This window comes from Schistocerca cancellata, chromosome 5, assembly GCF_023864275.1.
Source record: "Schistocerca cancellata isolate TAMUIC-IGC-003103 chromosome 5, iqSchCanc2.1, whole genome shotgun sequence".
Classification (NCBI taxonomy): Eukaryota; Metazoa; Arthropoda; class Insecta; order Orthoptera; family Acrididae; genus Schistocerca; species Schistocerca cancellata.
Window position 1 is genome coordinate 162507534 of NC_064630.1, and position 7585 is coordinate 162515118.

The following is a 7585-nucleotide window of genomic DNA, read 5'->3' on the forward strand; positions in this document are numbered from 1 at the left end:
CACACGTTGTCTGATAGAAACAGTCTTCCAAAGGAACTGGAGCCCTACAATCTCTGTTCCGACAGAAACCTGAAGAAACATTATGTTAATCTTCCAGCCACTTACAAAGTCCTGCGCTCTTCTAGACTCGGCGAAGGATAACCTGATTTGCGGAAGGCGGGAGTCTATAGCTTACTATGTGGCGAAGCCTAGATTTGTCAGACCAGACGCACATTACATGAAAGCTGCCTGGAACATGATCGCCACAATCGCCTTTTACAACCAGTAAGCCTGTCGTAAATGAGAACTATATCTCAGCGGGACACTATATGAATTATTCTGCCACGAAAATCTTGGCAACGAGGAATTTCTTCTGGGATACAATTATCAAGCAATCTGTGGAAATACATATGGCGGAATATTTTATTATTCCTGAAGGCTACTTTCAACTTGATAAGGCGAGACGTTCATTACTTTACGATCTTCAAAAAGACAAAGCTCTATGCCTAATGACATGTCAAGCGACAACTAATTTAATGATTTCGACCTATGAATTTTAATTCCGTGGGTCCACATTTCTACAATAACACCGTTACGCATGAGCTTGCTCGCCACGTATGGAAGATGGCTGAATGGTTGTCAGCTGAAATATTGTGCCACGATGTCGACGTCATCCGGCTGCAATATCGAAGCGCAGAATTATCAGTCATCATCATAATGCTGAGAATGTAACTGTAGTTTTGTTGCATTTGAAATTGAGTGAAAATAGAGAAATTAAGATAACTGAATGAAATGTCATTCTCAAGCCCAGAGAAATTCATTTGTTGCATCGAAATTCATTTGGTGCAGAGAAATTCATTTGTTGTCATTTGCAAGCCAAGAAATTTAATAGTTGCTTCGAAATTCACTTGTTGCATCGAATTTCCCCTCAACGACTTTACGATTTCAATGATGACACTAGGGAAAATGAAAAGAGTGTGCCTTCTTCTTTTCCTAGTGCCTTTGTCCAACAGTTCCGCAGGGTCGGCATGGTTATGGTCAGATTTGACAGGGTTAAGTTAAGGGGTGGCCGGATGCCCTTCCTGTTACCACGCGAATGATGATGAAATTATGAGGACAACACAAGGACAAACACAAACACTCAGTCTCCGGGCAGAGAAAATTCCCATCGCGGCTGGTAATGAACCCAGGACCCCGTGCTCTAGAAGCAGCAACGCTAACGACTAGATCACGAGCTGGGGACGTAAAGAGGGTGCTTTATTAGCTGTTGTATGAATTTCAAGAGCTCAGATGGAAACGTAGTTCTAAGCAAAGAAGGGAAAGCAGATAGGTGGATGGAGTATATAGAGGGTCTATACAAGGGCGATGTACTTGAGGACAATATTATGGAAATGGAAGAGGATGTAGATTAAGATGAAATGGGAGATATGATACTGAGTGAAGAATTTCACAGAGCACTGAAAGACCTAAGTCGAAACAAGGCCCCGGGAGTAGACACCATTCCATTAGAACTACTGACAACCCTGACAAAACTCTACCATCTGATGAGCAAGATGTATGAGACATGCAAAATACCCTCAGCCTTTAAGAAGAATATAATTATTCCAATCCCAAAGAAAGCAGGTGTTGACAGATGTGAAAATTACCGAGCTACCAGTTTAATAAGTCACGGCTGCAAAATACTAACGCGAATTCTTTACAGACGAATGGAAAAAACTGGTAGAAGCCAACCTCGGGGAAGATCAGTTTGGATTCCGTAGAAATATTGGAACACATGAGGCAATACTGACCCTACGACTTATCTTAGAAGAAAGATTAAGGAAAGGCAAACCTACGTTTCTAGCATTGGTAGACTTAGAGAAAGCTTTTGACAATGTTGACTGGAATACTCTCTTTCAAATTATGAAGGTGGCAAGGGTAAAATACAGGGAGCGAAAGGCTATTCACAATTCGTACAGAAACCAGATATCAGTTATAAGAGTCGAGGGGCATGAAAGGGAAGCAGTGGTTGGGAAGGGAGTGAGACAGGGTTGTGGCCTATCCCCGATGCTATTCAATCTGTATATTGAGCAAACAGTAAAGGAAACAAAAGAAAAATTCGGACTAGATATTACAATCCATAGAGAAAAAATAAAAAGTTTGAGGTTCGCCGCTGACATTGTAATTCTGTCAGAGACAGCAAAGGACTTAGAAGAGCAGTTGAACGGAATGCACAGTGTCTTGAAATGAGGATATAAGATGAACATCAACAAAAGCAAAACGAGGGTAATAGAATGTGGTCGAATTAAGTCGGGTGATGTTGAGGGAATAAGATTAGGAAATGAGAAATTTAAAGTAAATGAGTTTTGCTATCTGGGGAGCAAAATAACTGCCAAATAGGGAGGATATAAAATTTAGACTGGCAATGGCATGGAAATCTTTTCTGAAGACGAGAAATTTGTTAACATCGAGCATAGATTTAAGTGTCAGGAAGTCGTCTGTGATAGTATTTGTATGGAGTGTAGCCAAGTACGGAAGTGAAACATGGACAATAAATAGTTTGGACAAGAAGAGAATAGAAGCTTTCGAAATGTGGTGCTACAGAAGAATGCTGAAGATTATATGGATAGATCTCATAACTAATGAGGAGGTATTGAATAGAACTGGGGAGAAGAGTAATTTGTGGTACAACTTGACTAGAAGAATATATCGGTTGGTAGGACATGTTCTGAGGCATCGAGGGATCACCAATTTAGTATTAGAGGGCAGCGTGAAGGGTAAAAATCGTAGAGGGAGACCAAGAGATGAAGACACTAAGCAGATTCCGAATGATGTAGGTTGCAGTAGATACTGGGAAATGAAGAAGCTTGCACTGGATATAGTAACATGGAGAGCAGCATCAAATCAGTCTGGACTGGAGACCACAACAAGAACAACAACAGCGTATAAACTCAGAACCATATACACTGCCTGATAAATTAAGCAACCACACGGAAGACATAGTCAGATGTCAATATAACTTCGTAGACTCATTCGAGTTGGAATTGTATTAACTCTGTGTTGCAGATAGAAATGCCTCCAGGGTTGATCGTTTTCAGTATTGTTACAAGGTCTAGAAGGATATATAAGCTGCGTGAACAACGTCATATGTTGAGTACTCAGGGTACCCCCCGCCACACATCGTCAGGTGGCTTGCGGAGTATGGATGTAGATGTAGATATAGATGTAGATCGCTGTGAAGGACATAGAAACACAGTGGACTCGTGTGAGACATCGTTATCAGCACCTGGCACAACTTGAAAGAGGTGTCATTAGGGATCTCCATTTGGCTGGCTGATCGAATAGTCCAGTAATCGGATTTGTGGAGCATTCGGAAGTGACAGTGGACATGGGATTGCTGGGGAAATGATAAGCGTACTCGTCGCCAAGATTCCAGTCGACCACGTCTGATCATAACAAGGGAGGATCGCCATAGTATGCAGCAAGAACATTGTAACCCCTCCACATCTGTCATCCGAGGACAAGAAATGGATCCTATGCAACATTCTGTGTCATCTCGCACCACTGACCGCAGACTAACAGCAGACCGACTGCGGAAGTATCGTCCCACGTGTAGAATAGCATTAACACTGCAACACAAAAGGGTGCGTTTAGAGTGGTGCCGTCACCAGGAAGCATGGCCTGTTGATGAATGGCGTCGCATTGTGTTCAACGATGAGTCGTGGTTCTTCACTACCATGCCAGATGGCTATGTATGGATGATGAATATGGTTGCGATCTGGGTAGAGGTCCTACTCCTCCAATATTATGGCGAGGCACAGCCGTGTCACACCTGTCGTCATGGTGTGGGGAGCCATCGGGCATGACTTCAGATCACAGGTGCTGATGACTGAGGGGTCTCTGACGGCACAACAATGGGTCACAGACATCCCTTTGTCTTTCTTCTCACGCGGCAGTACCAAGGTACCATTTTTCAACAGGTCAATACTCTTCCACACATGGGATGCGTCTCTACCAGCTGTATGGGTAATTTTAAGGTACTACAGCTGCCAGAAAGATCCCCAAATCTGTCCGAGACATAACATGTGTGTGACCAGCTCGGACGTCAACTCAGTCCCAGAACCAGTCTCCAGGATAACCAGGAATAGTTACAAAAGTTGTCTGCAGTCTTTATGACACCCTTCCAAACCGAATCAGTACCTGCATTCAGGTCAGACAGGGTGCAGCGTCATACTGATAAGTGTTTTTTTGTAAAATTGTTTCGATCATCCGCTATGTATGGATGATGAATATACAGGTTTATTACAAATGATTGAAGCGATTTCACAGCTCTACAATAACTTTATTATTTGAGATATTTTCACAATGCTTTGCACACACATACAAAAACTCTAAAAGTTTTTTTAGGCATTCACAAATGTTCCATATGTGCCCCTTTAGTGATTCGGCAGACATCAAGCCGATAATCAAGTTCCTCCCACACTCGGCGCAGCATGTCCCCATCAATCAGTTCGAAAGCATCGTTGATGCGAGCTCGCAGTTCTGGCACGTTTCTTGGTAGAGGAGGTTTAAACACTGAATCTTTCACATAACCCCACAGAAAGAAATCGCATGGGGTTAAGTCGGGAGAGCGTGAAGGCCATGACATGAATTGCTGATCGTGATCTCCACCACGACCGATCCATCGGTTTTCCAATCTCCTGTTTAAGAAATGCCGAACATCATGATGGAAGTGCGGTGGAGCACCATCCTGTTGAAAGATGAAGTCGGTGCTGTCGGTCTCCAGTTGTGGCATGAGCCAATTTTCCAGCATGTCCAGATACACGTGTTCAACCGTTTCTTCGCTCACTGCAGTCCGACCCGTTGATTTCCCCTTACAGAGGCATCCAGAAGCTTTAAACTGCGCATACAATCGCCGAATGGAGTTAGCAGTTGGTGGATCTTTGTTGAACTTCGTCCTGAAGTGTCGTTGCACTGTTATGACTGATGTGAGTGCATTTCAAGCACGACATACGCTTTCTCGGCTCCTGTCGCCATTTTGTCTCACTGCGCTCTCGAGCGCTCTGGCGGCAGAAACCTGAAGTGCGGCTTCAGCCGAACAAAACTTTATGAGTTTTTCTACGTATCTTTAGTGTGTCGTGACCATATGTCAATGAATGGAGCTACAGTGAATTTATGAAATCGCCTCAATCATTTGTATTAGCCCTGTATTTGCGACCTGGGTAGAGGTCCTATTCCTCCAACATTTTGGCGAGGCACAGCCGTGTCACACCTTTCGTCATGGTGTCGTGGTGACTGTCACCACCATCCACGAACTGTGGGCGTCGTTCACAAGTTGATTCATCGGGCACATGTTGTATCTCAAGATAGAGAAAGTCTTGCAAAGGAACTGGATGACCTACAATCTCTGTTCAGACAGAATCCTAAAGAGACATTATGTCAATCTTCCTGTGCTCTTTTGGGCTCGGTGAAGGATAACATGATTTGCAATCTTTGCACTGAAATAATATCGAAAACCCCACTTAACGCGTTAAGTTTCACTTCGTTTCCTCCACCATTTCTGGGTGCTTGACTTTTTTTGTCCGTCACTGTGAAATGGCACCCATCAGATATTTTGTGAGTAGACGGTTTTATTCACAAACATTCACAATGATCGAGGGTTCATTTAGGAAATTTATTTTCTTTTTATTAATAAGCATACATCGGAACCGACAAAATACCAGAATACACCTGCTAAGCCACAACAACAGAACGTTAACAAACGCTTCGTTTTCCATTTTTGTTTTGTTTTATTTTTTTGAAATTGTTACTGATTTATCATATGCAATGTTACTGGCAACCATATTTTGAGCCGCGGTAAGAGAGCTGTACCGACTGGTATGCGCGGCTGCCGCAGAAGTGTTAAAACATTTGCTGCGATAAGCTAGCCGGTGTAATTACTGTCTTCACGGCGATGATATAATTGGTAGTGTAGAGCCCCGCTTGCTATGTTTGCTGATCGGATATGATAGTTGTGTAGACCAACCAGCAATCACTTACCCCTTTCGCCGTTTGTCATACTTCATCTTCCTTGTCGTCCCCGTCCCTTTCTCTCTCTCTCTCTCTCTCTCTCTCTCTCTCTCTCTCTCTACCTCTCCCTCCCTGAATCACATAGGTCGCTCTGCAACTTGTATACTGTGGTAGTGTTTACTTCGGCCGACGAAAAGCATAAGCTTATACTGAACTATGGGTCGACTACCGTATACCTGAATTAAGTGACAATGGCTCTCGAAGTGACATCCGTTTGGACTAATGCAGTTTACAACTCTAAGACCACAGGTAGGTTTGCCAGAGTGCCCGTTCTGTGTGGACTGCGGCAAATTCTGATGGCTTAGTCAGTCTTACTTGGTAGACACTAGCTGTCAGTGAGTGTTGCAACAGTTCTGATAAAGTCTCCTTTCTAACTTTTCAAGAAGATAAACACTGATGTGTTTCATTTACTATATACTTTTGAATGCACTTTCGCTTTCACATATTCTTGATGATGAAGATGAGGATGGAATCGCTACAGTATATGAAGACAAAAATTGGGCTGACGAAAACGGTTATGAAAACGATTCTCTATGTCGGTGACACTTTAAGTTTAGAACCTGTGGCATCGACCGTGTTTCTCCAAGAGGACGGACATCTAGAGCATTTATACAGAAGTAAACGGACATGTCTCGTAATGTACATGAGATATGAAGCCCAAAGCTGTCTCACAGACATGTGTACTAAAAAAAATATCAAATTCACTAGCTAAGATGGGTCTTGTAACCGACAACATTTCCAGAAAGATATCAGGCTAGTGCAACTGCAAGAATTCCACTTGCACAGATAAAATGGCTGAAATATACTGATACCACGTAGCTAAGACAAAAAGACAATGTGGCCTATTTATTCTCTTACGCCTGCAGTTTTTCTATAACATGTACGTAGAACTTCATCACGCACCACGACGTTTATTCCTGTGAAATTATTTTCTGTTTTATCTAGAGCACACTGATATGTCCTGAACTTTCTCTGGTGCTGCTGTCAACGTTATTCTTACTTGTCTGTAAATTAAGGTGCAGTATTCCATGAACAAACAGTGAAAGAAGCGGGATCTGATACGCAACAAGCGCTATTACAGTAAGGACAGTATTCATGTTATTGTTCATTCTTTTTAACATCTGCACGGAACAAGCGTTGAACAACAAAAGAAAATACGTACATTACAGACGTATTTTCACATACAAAAGGGTATACAAGGCGAGGAAGGAGTCACCTATTGTACGAATGTTAACAATGAAAAGTAACACAAAACCTGAGGGACCTAAATGTGTACAATAGATGCTCTAAATTTTCATTCAGTATTCAAGTTGCTACATACAGTAAATGTGCTGGGATCTTGACATACGTGGGAAGAGCGTTACATATCTCCTACCTCGAGATAAAAAATGCCTGATAATTCGTTCCGAAAGCTGGGCAGCGTCTTTTTAATACACACAATGCACTAACGCCCAGTAACCCGAAAGGAGAACCAACTTATCTGATGAGAATAACTAACAGAAGACATCCTATAATACGAAGATACAGTGAATAAGAGATGGTGCTAAAAAAGGATCAA